The following is a 17348-nucleotide window of genomic DNA, read 5'->3' as shown; positions in this document are numbered from 1 at the left end:
TTGTTGTTCCACTTATTGATGGATTCATTGATTGATTCTTATATGTGCCCTGACCCGGGATCAAACCCGCAACCTTGGTGCATCCAGAGACACTCCAACCTACTCAGTTACTTGGCCAGGGCAGAACCTCCTTGCTCTAGACGCCGGGTCGGGGGCGGGGTTGCGCCTAGAAAGGATCCGAGGCTGTAAAATAAATCGCTCAGTGCCTCCACCGCCGGAAATGAATGACCAGGGCCTCCGGCCAGGCTATTTAACTTCCCTCCCACCCCAACTCCCCCACCCTCCAACCCCCCAAGTCCCCAACCCACCAACCCCGCCAAACAATAAGCGAGCATGCGCAGCTACGGGTCAAGGCTCCCAACGCGCTTCTACTCCCGTCAGGGAGCATGCGCAGGTCTCCCGTCGTCCCACCCCCAGCTCTTCCCAGGGCCCCCGGTTCCTTAGAAACTAGGCGGCGCGTTCTGGTAGCTGCGCGCTAGACTCCGCGGCCGTTGAATTCCTGCCAGCCTCCTTGGTGGGGGCTGGCGTCTGCTGAGACCATCCAGACCCAAGGTCTCCTGTGCGGAGCGGGGCGGGCGATGCCAGCGTGCCAGGTGAGAAGCGGCCTGTGGCAGCGGGTGGAGGAGGGCTTGGCGTGGCTGCGAGCGGGCGTCGGCCGGGCCTCTAATGCGGCCCGGTGTCGGAGGTCTGAGGCGAGGATACGCAGGGTCGGGGCTGGAGGCGATCGTTCTAACTGCGAGCAGCGGCGCAGAGTTCGAGGGTCACCCCCGGAGTTCGTCCTCTCCTCAGAAATAGGACCTGCAAGTTCGGTCTTAAAAATGTACGGTTTTGGCTCCTGCAGGGACCTCAGCCCTTAACCCCATGCCTTTACTGGATGGGGAAGCCTGGGCTCCCCGCCCTGTGCAGAGCAGACCCACCTACCTGTGTTAGGACTGACGCTTTGTGGATAAGGGTGTGAGGTATGCAATCCTCAGACAAAGGGCTAGTGAGATAGCTGGTCCTTCGTCTTTCACAGTGAGATGGGAGTGTTCGGGTGGCAGGTGGGAGAAGGGACACCCCAGGAGGTGCGGGTGGCTCTGCCAGCCCCAGAGTGCCCACTGGCCGTGTCTCAAGGGCCCTGGCCTACCTTTGAAGCTCAGGAAGGAAGTAGGTGGACCTGCGGCGACAAAGGTGAGGTGAGGTAAGGTGTTCCCATCAAGGAGGCATTGTGAGGCATGGTGAGGAAGGAAGAGGGGGCGGAAAGATCAGGACTTATGAATGGCCATGTGAAGTTTACCTCCTTAACTACTGCAGAATCTGAAGAACAGGATAGGAATAGAAGAGTTTAAAGCTGCCTTGAATAGACGCCGAGTAAGCTTATAAACCATCTTGTTTATGTTGTAGGCAAGACACTGGGAAAAAGTGGGTGCCCGTTGAGTGTCCAGAACCAGGGTCAGGCACCTCCCAGAGGACCTTTGTAAACTTTGGGCACAAAGGTCTCAGAAGAAGGAGCCCTTAGTGTATGACTCTTAATTTGAACGAGACAACTGTTAAATTAGAAAAGACAGTTAACGTGTTACTGTGATATGAAGAGATATGGGAATGGTTGTATTTAAGAGTTGGGGAAGCTGGGTTCATTCTTCTGAAAAGCTACACCAGGGAACAAGAGTTTTAAGGCTGTCCATTTTATAGAAAACATGAGAAAATTACTGCCTTTGGACTGGGAGTTGAGAGAATGTCTGGACTAAGGTGAAAATTTTCAGCACACAGTTCTGTTGGTAGAATCCCCATTTTACAGATGAAGATTCTGTTGTGAGAGTGTTCCTCTTACCACCTGGTCTCATCAGTTATTATTTTTATTTTCTTGGAAGATTCAGATATAAGATTTCTATAGTAATACTAGAACCCACTAGTAGTAGGATTAACAATGAAAAAAAACTTGCCCCCAAAAGAAACTTAAAAATTTGTAATAATGGGGGAAAGAAGTGTGCAGTTTTTAACAGATGGGTGCTGAGTCTAGTCATCAAAGTCAATTTATTGCTAGCTTGATATAACTAATCTTCACTGTATATTCAACTTTGCAACGTTTTTTTACTCCCAGAGTGATGATACATTGAAAGTATGATAATGTTAATAGGTCATATTAGTTTAAAGAAGAATGCTTTAGGTTCACAAATCAATGCCAGATCATAACTGTGAATATTGTGGCTGTGAATTTATTTTAATTAAAATATAGTAAATATGCAATATTATATGAGTTTCAGGTATACAACATAGTTATTAACATGGCACAGCTATGCATTTTACTGACCTGCATCAAGAGAAATATGGGGTATTATCAGAAGGGTATGTAATCTGTGGGTGAAATGGGCACTGTGAACCAAATCCTGTCAGAAGTTTCATGAAAGTCATTGTATTTTGTGTAGAAATTCTCATTAGCCCAGATAGAAGACAGACAAGTGGGCCAAAATCAAGGTAAGATTGACAGGGAGCAGTCAGTTAGTTACTGCCTACAGAGCTGGATGGAATGTGGGAAGAATGCTTTGAATGTAAATGCAGATATGTTCTTGAATGAGCAGTTGGAGAAGATACTGCTGAAATGTAGTAAGTGTACCCCATGAATTTTTGTGCATATTTTGAGCTCCTCTAATTAAAAAGACACTTGTTTTCAGAAGAGAAAGGTGGACTTACAGACACTGAAAGTGTTTCTTTGTTTCTATGGCAATGAAACCTTTGACAAATAATTACTTAACATCTACTCTATTTTCTGGGGCAGCTGAGGGCAGTTATCAAATCTGGCCTGTAATAAAGTAATCAGTATTTAATAGGCCAAGGTACCAGATAAACAAGTAATGCTAAAAGGATTTACTTTTACTGAACTGATTTTCTAGTTACACAGTAAGAGGAAAAATGGAAATGCGGTGCTATCTGATGTAAGGAGTTGTAATATGTATGTCAGTGTTCAGAAAATAGAGGAATCAAACAGAGGAGACCTTAGAGGTAGAAGAGCCTTTCTGACACCTGACGTCACTCATGCATATTTAGGGAAGGTCCAATTCTAGAATAAATCCACCATTGGAATTGGACAGCATCTAGGAAAAAATTGGAGATTTTGCTGTTTTTGAGAATTTGTATACAGTATAGAATGGGGCATTATTTTTCTTTTTCTCTCTTTTTAAAAGATTTTATTTATTTAGGGGAAGGGAGGGAGAGAAACATCGATGTGCAAGAATTAAAACAATCCATCTGGGGACATGGCCCACAACCCAGGCATGTGCCCTGACTGGGTGGGAATGGAACCAGCGACCTTTCAGTGCGCAGGTCAGCGCTCAGTCCACTGCCACACCAGCCAGGGCTAGTTTTCTAACAAAGAGTAGCAGCTTTGTATTAGAAAACTTCAAGAGAGTCTAAGAGTCCAAATTAACTTGCAAATTTAGGTATTAAGTGTTTTAAAAAGTGGGGAATGAAAGATACTTGAAATAGGCTTGGACTCATGAAAGTTACTCTAAGTGCGTGTGTTACCATGGAGTTGGCTCTGATTCCTGGTGACCCTATGAACGAGTTATGTACACAATGTCATGTCCTCAGTAGCCCTGCTCAGCTCCCATAGACTCATGCCTATGGCTCCTTTTATGAAGTTGACCCATCTCATATTTAGTCTTCTTTTCCTGCTTTCTTCTATTTTCCCCAGTATTATTGTCTTTTCCAGAGAACCCTGCCTTCTCATGATGTGCCCAGAGGTAGGACAGCTTCAAGTTTTGTCATTTTGCCTACAGTGATGTTTAAGTGATACAGTACTGAGAAAAACATGGAAGCAGTAGGACTTCCCTACACACTCTTAACACTCACTTATGAATTAGCCATTAGGTCAGGAATGAGCAAAATAAAGTACTCTCTCTTTAAACCAAGACAAAGGAAATGAGGAATAGAATAACTATTTCTGTTTTATGGTGATAGAAATGAACACTTAGAAAATAGGCATTAAACATTAAAAAGAAAGAGATGAATAGTCCTGCATTACTTAAATACACTCACGCTCTGTCTTAAATACTCGTTCTTTAGTTCTTGCTCTTAGAGGACATGTAGCAAGTAGTACTTTTGTCCTAGGTACTGTCAGTTCTCAAGGTAGCCAATAACAAAATGCCACACTCTTTGGGACCTAGAATAGCCAGGAATTGCTGGGGGATGGCTCACTCTCCCCATACACCTCCGAGTCAGTCCCAAAAGCTTCTTCTGTAAAGGTTTCTATTCGTCTTTCAGAAGGATTACATACAAATGAAGGCTGTGAGGAATGGGAACAGAGTACTGAGCACAGCCCTCCTTTCTGGCCTGGGATAACTGTGCTACTCTCAAACTGTCAGCTCTCAATTTTTCATGAGACTAGATAACCCCAAAATAGAACCAGAAACACTTCTACTTGGCTTTGAGATTTACCGTATCACTTTACAACCTCAGAGTCTTTATTATTTACTTTCACAATTATATTTTGCTTAGAATGATAACGTTAGGCAAATCATGTAACTTCTGGACCATAATTTTTTAACCTGTATAATTAAAACAAAACAAATGGAAAGTGACATAAATGTCTTAACACCAGAGAAATGCAAAGCTGGTTCATATAATCAGTGGAATATCATGTCACCCTTAAAAACTGTCTGGTAACATGAAAAATGCTTATGTCTAAACAGTTAAGTGAAAAAAAAAAATCACAGGATACAAAGTTGTGAATACATACTTGATCACAAGTACATTAAACAAACATAAAAACTTAGCAAAAAAAAAAAGACAGAATTTAAAGAAAGGCCCTGACCAGTGTGGCTCAGTTGGTTGAATGTTTGGAACATCGTCCCATGAATCGAAAGTTTGCAGGTTTGATTCCCAGTCAGGGCACATGCTTAGGTTGTGGGTTTGGTCCCTGGTTGGGGCATGTACAAGAGGCAACCAGTTGATGTTTTTCTTTCACATTGATGTATTGATGTTCTCTCCCTTTCTTCTTCTCTCTCTTAAAAAAAAAAAAAAAGTCAGTAAGCATGTCCTCCAGTGAGGATTAAAAAAAGAAAAAAGAACATAAGAACACAGTAATTTTCCATAATAAATATATACTTTTAAAAATGGGATGTTAACTAGGTTTATTGTGGCAATTACTTTGCAATATATACAAATATTGAATCATTGTTATATACCTGAAACTAATGTTTTGTTAATTGTACCTCAATAAAAAATTTAAATAATTTTTTAAAGTGTATTTCCCGCTTCCAAGACAAACAACCCTTCCCTTAAAAATTACTTTGTGCTTGTGTAAAGGATGATATTGAACTTGTTTTCTCTCTGCCAGCCTTCACTCCTGGCTTCATTGACTATATTAAAAGTGGGGGGTTGGGGGAACAATGGCAGGGTCTGGGAGGCACTGACATTTCTTCTGTCTCAGGTGTCAGTGAACCAAACGGTAATGCGGTTACCTAGATAATGAATTTAAATATGTGTAATTGAAGGGTGACTTACAGAACTTGTACTGCTTTCTAGACCTGGTATTTCTTTGGTGCTTATTGATGCATAATTTTCACCCTTAGGGTCTCTTGGGAGCTTGTTGGGTGGTTTTGTAGTGCAGTGTCCCAAAGCACACTATAGGAAGTTTCATGTGGTTAATGGCTTCTGCAACCCAGAAAAATGCAAAGCCCAGTGGTGGTTCTCCCTAGGAAATGGTTTTCGTCTCTGAGAAAACTCTCAGGTGGTGGCTCTGGGAGCATGTGAGAAGCTGTGTTTGTCATGTCAGGCATCCTCTGATTGTCCAGGAAATGGGGGATGCTAGAGAGATCAGCTGCACCTCCTGTTACTTCTCAGCCTTTTGCATGCATATTCTTGTGCCAGGGCCTAAAGGGACATAACTTGTATTTTGGAGCAGTGGGAGAAATGATTCAACATAGTATTTCTTATCTTGTTATTTTCAAAAATAAATCATTGTGTTTAAATGATTGTTTTGGTTCCCCCAGCCCTGGGCTTGCTCCTGGTTATTCTTTTAAATGTATTATCTTTGTTTCTCCTTCCCCCAAAGCTTAATATCCCTGACATACTAATATCGTTGTGCAAAGAACTTTTAAGTGCCTTTGAGTAATTTCCAAATCATTCCAGGAATGTTACCAAAGTACTTTGAAGTGTTTAAGTTTCAGGGATCTGTTTTCTCCTTTTTTTTCAAAAAGGCTTTGTTTATTTTTTAGAAACATAGGAAGGAAAGGAGAAAGAGAGGGAGAGAAACATCAGTCGATAGCCTCTCATACACACCCCGTATGGGCATTGGACCTGCAACCCAGGCACGGGCCCTGACCAGGAATCGAACCAGCAACCTTTAGCTTTGTGGTATGACACCCAACCAACTGAGCCACATTAGTCATGGCTGTTTGCTCCTTAATACCACATATATCCTAGTCTCCGTCGTGAAGGAACTTAGAGTCTCAATAGTTAGACAAGACATTGTGTATCATTTAAACAATAATTAGAAAATTCTAAAATACTGAAATGAATGGCCATTTTCAGGTAAGTACCGTACTTTTCACTCCATAAGACGCATTTTTTTCTCCCCAAAAGTGGGGAGGAAATGTCTGTGTATCTTATGGAGCGAATATTGCGTCATAAACCATGATGTATATTATATTACCTGACCTGTCAGCAGCAATGACAGCTGTTAGAAGAGGAAGCAGTGGGCCTGCACGAAACCCCTGGGAATGCTTAAATGTCCCACTTCACTGCTGAATCTCAGGGTGTCTCATCATTATGAAGATAGCGAAGCAAGTGACATCAGTGATCGTGAGCAACTGAGCTTCATAAATTCTGACACTAGCGATGATGAGTTCTTGGGGTTCCCAGAAAACTAGAAGAGTCCTTGAACCTTAAAGTCTCTCCTCATTTGTTAATGACAGTGATGATGGTTCTTAATACTGCTGTTGACTGCTGTTTACTTTACATCACTGAAATATTCTGTTATATTTTATTGAATATTTTAGTACACCATTTGGTTCATAATATTTTTTTCTTGTTTTCCTTCTCTAAACCTAGGTGCACCTTATGGTCAGGTGTGTCTTATAGTGCAAAAAATACAGTATATCCCATTTACATCCTGTATTTTATAACCAGCCTCCTTCATTACATGCTAACCAAAAAGAAAAAAGGGGCTGATCTGGCAGACTGTCCTGAGCTTAGATTATTTTTTTTAAAGTATAGAATTAGAGCCAGAGCAAGTTGTCAAGGCTGGATATGGGAAGTTAAGACTCTTTGCAGGGAAATCATAGAGAAATTGAAAGATTAGATAAAATTGCTCTGGGAGAGAGTAGGGCTGAGGATGGAATTTTCAGGTTAATGTCAATCTGGAACTCACTGTTAAAGCAATCTCAGAAAAAGGAATTTAGTTGTCAGTTTTTCAAAAACAAAGAATATAGCTGGTAGATGAGTACTTTTTCCTATGGTAATCAACAGCTGAAGCTAACTTTTTCTTTTTTAAAATATTTTATTTATTTGTTTTTAGAGAGAGGGGAAGGGAGGGAGGAGAGGGAGAGAAACATGATGTTTGAGAGAAATATCAGTTGGTTTCCTCTCGCAGGACCCGAACCAGGGACCTGGCCCACAACCCAGGCATGAGCCCTGACTGGGAATCGAACCTTTCGGTTTGCATGAGGATGCCCAATGTACTGAGCCATACCGGTCAGGTCCTGAAGCTCACTTTTAGACCTAACAGTGATACAGATACTTCTGTGGGTGTTAAATTTACTTCTCTGTGACTTGGTTTGCTGACCCTTCTGTATATTTTGTAGCTACACCTAATTGGACAGTTCATTAGGTCTTTCATTAGTCTCCCTCCAGAACACTGTGTGGATGGGGGTGGGGGGAAATGGGGTATAGGCACCTTTGGCCAGGGTTGGGTATGTTCTCTCATTTTGTGGTGGCTGCCTAACAGTTTTATCCCCTGTGTGAGCTTGTGAACCTGAAGGAATAGTTGTTTGTTTTTCTTTGTCCTGTTTGTGTTTCTTGCTGTCAATGAGAAGGTAGCAGTCTGTGACCATGTCATTGAGTCAGTATAGGCACTTAAACAAGTCATAGGAAAGCTAAACCTCCACAGAAACCCAGGAATCAAAGCATTTATCATACCTGATTTGTAAAGCTCATACCTATTTCTTTAGTTGACTTTTATTTTTCAATGGGAATGTTAATGCAGGTAAAGAAACACTTTCAAATCTATCTGAAAACAGTCTTGCTGATCAGTGTTCCTGTTATTGTTTCAGGCTCTAGTGGGAAGTTGTAACTCTACTGTAGGTGGTCGCTCTGCTATGAACATGCAGTTCCAAACTCAGGCTGCATAGTTTTTCCCGGCTCCTACTCAGGCTGTGTTTATGAGGTGTGGTTGGCTTTCCTCTTTGGATCCAGCTCTGCTATCCAGGCACTGACAGCCTATTTGCCACACTGGCTCAATTCTAGATGTCGGAGGGCCAAAAGGAAGGTTGGAGAACAATTAGACACACCTTCCTAATTAATTCTTGGAACATGATTAATGTTGAAGGCCACATGGAGACCATTCCTGATTTATTTCCCCAACAGGTTCCTGGCATAGGCAAGGTCCTGCCATCTTGACAGTAACTAAATACGTGATCCTAATGACGTACGTGAAAGCCAGAGCCCAGGCTGCATGGGCACTGTGAGAACTTAACCCAGCACGGCCTTTCTGCAGACTTGGTGTTTAAGTGGAGACCTAACAGATCTCCCGAGAAGGATTTAGCTTGAGGAAGTAAGAAGAAATATTCTTCCAGGCAGAGAAAACAGCTTGGACCAACACCCCGGGCAGGACTTGATGGAGTTAGATTTGGTAGCATGTCGAGCGCAATGTAAGGCAAAACTGCTCAGGTGGGTCCAACCCACACTGGGGAGATGCTTTGTGAGCCCTATCAAGGAATTTGGCATTTATCCTAGGGACAATTAAAGGCTAGGAGAAGGAGATGGTTAGGAGCATGGGTGTCTGTTCAGGGAACCAGAGCAGTGGATGAATTTCAAGGAGCATTACAGAGTCCAATTGTTGGGATGTAGTGATGGACTAGCTACGGGGGCAGAAAGGCGTCACTGCAGCCAGAATGTTGCCTTATGAACTGGTTAGGTTTGAATCACAATCACTTGTCTTCCTTTCATGACTTTTTGTTGGCATTTGACTTAACGTAGCCCCTGAGTGCTGGGTCATTGTAGTCCATCCTGTAAGGCTTGACATACAATCCGCTTCTCTGTTAAGAGGAAGGAAACCTGACTACAAGGGGACTGAGCTAACTGATAAGCGTGAGTCATCTCATGTGGAGGAGGGGGTGTTGGTTGGAAAGACAATTCTGAGTAAAGGCACCCTCTTGGCAGTTCAATTTGTAGTTTAAGACTGAGCAGCAACTCATTTTCCTAATCCAAAGGGGCAGACAGAGCTATTCTGTTATCATATGATGCTTGTTTTCTTTCCTGAACCATTAAACCATTAGATGAGTGATATAAATAATTTCTATTAAATTTGTGAACATATTCCAAGACAGTGTTGAATTACATACAATTTTGATGAGTTCAGTACGTATGTCTTGTTTTATTGATTATTGCAAGAACAAGGTCTGCAATTTTTACTTCTTCATCAAATATTTATCAAGCATCCGTTATATCTGACCTTGTTCTAGGCAGCTGGGGTGCAGCAGTGAACAAAAAAATAGACAAAAAATATTCCCTGTCCTCTAGGAGCCTACATTCTAGCAGAGGTGGTAGTGGGAAACAGACAATGGGAAAATAAACCTGTTTCTGGTAAGACAGTACTTGAAACCTGAAGGAAGTAGAGGAGCGAGTAAGCCAAGTGGATGGATATCTGTATAGTAGAGGGAGCTGTAAGTGCAAAGGCCCTGAGACAGGAATGTACCTGGCAAGTTTGAGATACATTAACAGTGAACCACTTGTGGCTGGAGCAGGGTGAGAAAGAGGAGGAAGCATGGACAGATCATGTAGGACCATGTAGGTCAGTGGAGGAACCTTGGCTTTTACTCCAAGATGAAGTATCCAGGGTGCTGAAGTATTTAAACCACTACTCTATGGTTCTCAGCCATGATGCCTGGAAACAGAGATCATAAGACGGTTGCATAATTGCACTTGGAAGTTCTGATAATTTTGCCCTTTACTTTCTTTGGACCCATTTTTTATGAAGAAACGCTGTTGGGTAGAGACTTGAATACTGCTCTGTGGGGAGATACTGGGAGTAACGCTTACAATAAAACACCGGGACACAGGACTTCAGCAGCAAAGCGAGGCATTTATTCACGAGTCTGTAGGGTTGGGCGCACAGCCAGCCAAGGGCATGCACCGCTTGAAGTAGACAAAGTAAACTGGTTTTATACTAATGCGATTAGCTCCCCTTCCCCTCTCCTCCCTTGCTTCTCCATTACTGGTTAATCCGGGTTCACAATCTAACATGATTAACTAAGGGTAATATAGTTATAGGTCTATCTGCAATTTATTTGCAAGTTATCTAGCTACATCTTCCCATTTCTCTGTGTTTGCTGATGACAGTCTTCCTCCTTTTGATCCCAGAGATATGTGTGAGGAGCTGCAGGAATGTAATTTCCTGGCTGCTTTTCCATGATTCATCTGTTAATTACCTCCTACTGGTTTGAGAGTCACTGGCTTCTTTGTCCCTTACAGGACTATCTGCCAACCACAAATTGGCTTTTTAATGCCATTGGAGTGCTGTGCTTGTTTCTTTACTGAACTATAAATATGTCGGCATTTTTATTGTAATTCAGTCTTTGAATGTGGGTATTGACTTTTTCACGTAGAACTTGAAGTGTATTACAGATATATCATTTAACACTTCTTTAAATAAGTTAATTCATATTCTGCTGAATGTTCTCATACCACCCTGTTCTTTTTCATTATAGCACTTACCACAAATTGTAATGACATCTGTAAATGGTGATTTGATTATCTTATCTCTCCTGCTAGACTATAAACTCTATGTAGGCGGAAGTTCTATCTGTTTTGTTCACCAGTGTATCCTGTGCTTTGCCTAGTCCTGGTCGATAGTAGATACTTAATAAGTATTCATTACTTATCAGTGAATCAATTTGCATAAATTACAGGTGTCATTTTATACACAAGCACCTGAAACACAGTCTATAAAACACAGCTACATAATGTCACAATCTGTTTTAAAAATAGGTTGAGGCTTCATCTGAATAAATAGGATCATAGCCTCATCTCTGGCCACAGTGCTTTATTTTAGCATATTTTATCAATTACTGGGAAAAATTTTTAACTGCAGAAAAATCTAATTCCCAAATAAGCCCATTGACACTGGCCCTTAGGACTGTGTCAGGGGGACAGAGGTCTATGGCAGTGTCTGTGGAGGCACCTCAGAGGAGGGCGGGGTTGCCCTAAGGATGTATAGTTCTTCAAAGATGCCCCTGCTGGGCAACTACAGGTGTGGGCTGGTTCTGGGGCACAGGGTGGGTGGGGGGCACCAAGCAAGGACTTACCATCTTTGTGGTGTGCCAGGCCTCATTCCCCGGCTTCTGTAGCTACAACCACCAACTTACACCATTTCTCACTTACAGCCATCATGAGCTTTGCTTGTCTACACCTCTACTGGAGAGATTGTTTTGAATCCTCCCTTCCTTATTATGACTTGTCCATGACTGGTGAGGATTTGCCTAACACCTACAGCTCAGGAGCTTGCCCAGTATGATGTTGGCCAGGAAAAAGTGTCAACTTCAGATAGCCTCAGCAAATGCCAAGGGCCTTAGCTTGAAGTTACTTCCTCAGGAAACCTATTCTCTTGGCTTCAGCTATTGTCTCTATACTTATGATATCCCCAAAAGTAAGCTTAGAAGGCTTTTGTTATAAAGGAAAGAGACTTTTAATTCACACATATTCATTTAGTTTGATTATTGACCTGAATCTGCAGGGTATAAATAGGTTGTTCTGTACCTTTAGACACAACAACTTACGGTGATTAAAAATTGAGGTGTAATTTATATGCAATTAAATGCACAAATCTAAAGTATTCAACTTGATGAGTTATGACAGTTGTATCACCATGTGACCACAATGCTGCACAGGATGCAGACCATTCTCATCACTCTAGAATGTTTCCTTGTGTTCCTTTCCAGTCAGTTGCCTGTTGCCCACCTCAACCACCACCACTACAGTCTTCTGACTCCTGTCACTATAAGTAAGGTTTGCCTGTTCTGTACTGCAAATAAATGGAATCCTACAGCATGGGGTTTTTTGGTGTGTGTGCCTGGTTATCTTCCACTCCACGTAATGTTTTTAAGATTCACACATGTTGCATGTATTAATAGTTCATTTATTTTACCTGTTTTACTGTATTCCATTGTATTGCTATACCATAATTGCTTTATCCAGTGTCCTACTTATGAACATTTGAGATTGTTTCCAGTTTGGGAACAAGGATGAATAAGGATGCTATGAACATTTTGTAAGTGGAGTTGCTATGTCATTGGGTTGATGTTTATAAAAAAATGTCAGTTTTCCAAAGTAATTGTATTATTTTACACTCCCACCAGCAATGTATAAAAGTTCCGTTTACTCCATATCCTCTCCAAATTTTGGGGTTGTCAGTCTTTTCTTATCTTTGCCACTCTAGTGGGTATCTTAGTGTGCTTTTAATTTGCATGTCCCTGATGACTAATGATATGAGCACTTTTTCATGTGCCTTTGGCCATTCCTGTATCTTTGGTGTGAAGTGACTGAGTCTTCTGATATTTTTAAAAATCAGTTCATTCATTTTTTTATTGATTTGTAGTTCTACATATAAGTTCTTTGATCCATGTGTGTTTGGTAAATACTTTTTCTTAGTGTGTGGCTTGCCTATTCATTTTTAATGATGTCTTGATGAGCCAGACATTTTTTCAGATTTTAAAATCCACTTCATCAATGGATTAGTGATTTTTGTGTCCCATCCAAGAAATCCTTACCTACCCCATAGTCTTAAAATATTCTCTGATATGTTTTTCTAGAAGCTTTGTGATTCTGGCTTTTACATGTAGGTCTTTGATCTCATTAATTTTTGTATAATTTTTGTTTGCTGTATGGGTATCCAATTGTTTCAACACCATTTCTTTCTTTTTTTTTTTTTAATAAATTTTTTATTTTTAGAGTGAGAGGAAGGGAGGGAGGAGAGGAAGAAAAACAGTGACTGGCTGCCTTCCTTACACACCCCAACTGGGGACCAAACCTGTAACCTAAGCATGTGCCCTGACCAGGAATTGAACCAGTGGACTTAAGGTTTGTGGGGTGATGCCCAACAAACTGTGCCACACTGGCCAGGGACAGCACCATTTCTTTTTTTTCCCCAAAGATTTTATTTATTTTTAGAGAGAGGGGAAGGGATGGAGAAAGAGAGGGAGAGAAACATCAGTGTGTGTTTTCCTCTCACATACCCCCAACCAGGGATGTGGGCCACAACCCAGGCATGTGCCCTGACTGGGTATTCAACCAGTGACCCTGTGGTTTGCAGGCTAGCACTCAAGCCACTGAGCTGCACCAGCCAGGGCAACACCATTTCTTTAAAAGAGCTTTTCCCCATTGAATTGACTTAATGCTTTGCCTGAAAAATTAATTGACTGCATTTGTGTGGCTTGCAGGGTAAAGGACAGTATTACAAGGCAGTAATTTTGTCTATAGAAATCCCTAATGGCTCTTTTTGAAGCCTGGCACTGGAAAATAGAAAGCATAATTTGTAATTTTAAAAAGTATAGTTACAGGGCAAATTATTATAGGTACATTTTTTAATAGTTTGGCTGGAACCTCCTGGCTCCATCTATCTTTAAGCTTCTAGAGAGCTTTATGCTTTTAATAGCATCAGGAAGACACAATCCTAGAACAAGTAATGACACTTGAAAAAACCTGCCTCCCTCCCTCCCTTCCTGCCTCTCTAAGGTCTGTGAACATATCCTCAGGAGAGGACTAAAAATAAATCAGTGGTCAAGATGGTAAATTTTATGTTGTGTATTTTACCACAATTAAATTTTTTTAAAAAACCTAACCACCTGAGTACAGATTATTTAGTAGGACATGTGAAAAATCCTATGTGTCAGGAAGACTGTCTAAATTCTAAAATGAATGTACATTGCACCTTGCAACCCCCAACACTGTAAAGGGACTGTTGATAAGAAAGGATTTATAGACACCTTTTTCCCAGGGTCTGTCCCCTACTCAAGCTGTCTAATGAAGGAGTGACCTCTTTGAGTTCCTGGAATTCCCAGACTCCTCACTCAACAGTAACAGAGGATGTTCTTTTTATCATAATCCTGGCTACCTTCATGACTATACTCTTGAGCAAACCTCTTCTGTAAGGAGCCAGAGGGCAAATATTTTAGGCTTGTGGGTCATGGGTGCCCGTTGCACCTATGTGCTGTTGTAGCACAAAAGCAACCATAGATAAAGGAATGGGTGTGACTATATTCTGTGTAAAACTTATTTACAAAACAGGTGTCAGATCGGATTTGGCCCATCCCTGAGGTAGGGAGTTGATATAGTCCTATGGTTTTGGAGTCTTAGGACTCCCAGTGCCCAGACACTGCCCCTTCTCACTTAGATCCCCATCCAGGTTACTACCTCCTCCCTACAGCAAGAGTCTCAGCCTGGCCTGAACTAGGAGGTGGACTGCAGAGAGAGCCCCACCAGTCAGGATGCTGGTAAAGTTAAAGGAGAAGCTGCCCCTTCCTCCTAGGGACCATCAGCTCAGCTCCAGGTCAGTCCTTCTGTGTGTTACTAGGATGTTGAGATCCCTCCTAAATTTGGGGATTGACTTGAGAAAGCACATGCATATACTCTGCCTGATTCAGGTGCTCCTACTTTATAGAAAGGGTCATGTTACTAACTCACAGTGGCACCACTTAGGTTTTTTGTGTTTGTTTGTTTTTTAAGATTTCATTTATGGCCCTGGCTGGTGTGACTCAGTGGATTGAGCACCAGCCTGCAAACCGAAAGGTCTCCGGTTTGATTCCCAGTCAGGGCACATGCCTGGGTTGCGGCCAGGTCCCTGGTTGAGGGCATGTATATCTCTCATACACAGATGTTTCTCTCCCTCTCTCTCTGTCTCTTAAGATTTTATGTATGTATTTATTTATTTTAGAGAGAGGGAGAAAGAGAGGGAGAGAAACATTAATTGGTTGCCTCTAGTATAACCCCAACCAGGGACCTGGCCCGCAACCCAGGCATGTGCCCAGACAGGGAACTGAACCAGCAACCTTCCGGTTTGTGGGACTGTGCCCAGCCCACTGAGCCATACCAGTCAGGGCAGTAGTTGATTTTAGAATGTGAACCAGGCTTACTTTCCTGGGATTAAACCCTCTTGGTCATGAGGTATTATACTTTCAACACACTGTTGGATTTAGTGTGCTAATATTTTGTTGGTGGATTTTGTGCCTATGTTTGTGAGGTCTTTAGTGTCATTTTGGGTCCCCTCATAATCCCAAATCCTATTGATAACCGTCTGTTCCACTTTATTCCCGTACTTGATATCCTAACTGGTTCTCTGTGTCTAGTGTCTTCTGAACTCTGTTCCACCTACATCAAAAAAGTCAAAGGTTCTCATTGCTTACGGTATTCAGGTCCAGGCAGGAAACAGCTAGTACACTCAAAGGGTTAATTGTAAAGCCTTTAATGAAGGGATTATTTTCAATGGTGTGAGCTATAAGGGAAACATACCAAGAATGGTGGAGCACCAGAGGGACTGGAAGAGATTGGCTACTCTCCTGGTGTTACCTACCACCTCAGGCACAATGGGTAAGGGAGGAATTATTGGAATTATCTCTCAAAGCCGGGCCTATGGGAGAGGGGTGCTGTGACCTTGGTCAAGGAACACATCCCCTGTCAAAACCACATCCTGGTAGGAAGAGAGCCAGAGAAAAATACCTTGACCTTTCTTCCTGCTCTCTGATCTTTTCCTGGTGCTTTCCATTGGCTGGACACAGTTGGAAGCCAGAGGGCCTGGAGCCCAGGTGATGTAGTCCTTAGAGACTGCCATTCTGACTCCTGAGAGGGATTTGTTGGGGAAGGTGGGACAGACCAAGAATACAGAGCACACCTACCTCTCAAAGTCCAAACTTCTTAGATTAGCAGTTGTTGCCACCAGCTCTGGTTTCTACTCCCTTTCTGAGTTGTTGCTCTTTAGGACTGTGTCTTTTCATTTTTTTTATTTCCCAAAGCCTGTTAGGCCCTCAATAAAGGTACGTTATATAAACAAATCAATATTGATTTGAGTGGTGGAGCAGATGCAAGCAATTGCCAAGCCAGACAACATACAAGCCTCTTTCTCTTTTTTTAAAATTTTATTTATTTTTAAAGAGAGGGGAAAGGAGGAGGAAAGAGAGAGAGAAAAAAATCGATTGGTTATCTCCCACACGCCGCCAGCTGGGAACCCTGCCTACAACCCAGGTATGTGCCCTGACTGGGAGTTGAACTGGTGACCCTTTGGTTTGCAGGCCAGCACTCAATCCACTGAGCCACACCAGTCAGGACTGTATATATATATATATATATATATATATTTTTTTTTTTTTGATGCACTATATATTACACTAAACACTGCCTGACCTATTGCACTCACTGCACATTAGCTCAAAATATTATCTTCATATTATCACCCAGCTTTGAAGGGGAAATATCTAACAGTCATACATATATCTTTTTTAAATGACTTTGAAAGTGATTTACTGTGGACCTGTTCTAAATGCTGTACAGATATTAATCATTTAATCCTTAACTCCCCTCAGAGGTAGATACAATTATTTCCATTTTACAGATGAGAAAACAGAGGCACAGAATGATTAAGAAACTTGAGTCCTGATTGGTGTGGCTCAGTTGGTTAGCCATTGTCCCACAGACCACAAAGGTCACTGTTTTCGTTCTCGGTCAGGGCACATGCCTGGGTTGAGGGTTCAGTCCCACATTGGGGCGGATAAGAGAGGCAACCAATCAATGTTCCTGTTTCACATTGATGGTTCTCTCCCTGTCTTTCTCCCTCCTTTCCCCTCTCTTTAAAAATAATAAAGTCTTTATTTATTTATTCTTATAGCTCCTCAGGAAGACATAGCACCTTTGAGTGTCTATTACATCCTATAGAGAACTTCAATCTTAGGTCACAGCATTAAGAGCTCTTGGATTTGGTCCCATAAACTCTCTTTGAAATGACCTAATAATAAAATCTTTTTAAAAAAGAAGAAAAAACTTACCTGAGGTTACCAGGCCTGGTGACTGGTGGAGCCAGGACTTGAACCCAGGCAAGTTTGGCTGCAGATTCCGTTCCTCTAACTTGTGTGCTACTTTCCCCATAACCTGTAGCCTTGTCAAAGTAA

At 41.9% G+C, this 17348-nt stretch overlaps 1 protein-coding gene and 1 non-coding gene across 5 annotated transcripts in view; one reads left to right on the top strand and one right to left on the bottom strand.

The window, feature by feature from the left end:
* Window positions 1–395: 395 nt before the first annotated feature.
* Window positions 396–17348, top strand: part of GFOD2 (Gfo/Idh/MocA-like oxidoreductase domain containing 2) — a 35376-nt gene continuing 18423 nt past the window's right edge. For 3 of the 4 annotated variants that reach the window (XM_090260539.1, XM_090260536.1, XM_090260535.1), the window contains exon 1: window positions 396–593. The gene's annotated coding sequence lies outside the window, so the exon portion shown is untranslated. Of the gene's footprint in view, window positions 594–12134; window positions 12197–17348 lie in introns of all 4 variants that reach the window. The other variant, XM_090260537.1, reaches the window with a different exon arrangement.
* Window positions 17061–17187, bottom strand: LOC149994091 (small nucleolar RNA SNORA25). Its single transcript, XR_016507947.1, has one exon. It is a non-coding gene; the product is annotated as a small nucleolar RNA SNORA25 (small nucleolar RNA).

Source organism: Furipterus horrens, unplaced genomic scaffold, assembly GCF_987537825.1.
Source record: "Furipterus horrens unplaced genomic scaffold, mFurHor1.1.pri manual_scaffold_13, whole genome shotgun sequence".
NCBI classification, from domain to species: domain Eukaryota; kingdom Metazoa; phylum Chordata; class Mammalia; order Chiroptera; family Furipteridae; genus Furipterus; species Furipterus horrens.
The sequence above is the reverse complement of the archived record's forward strand: the minus strand, read 5'-3'. Positions and strand labels throughout refer to the sequence as shown.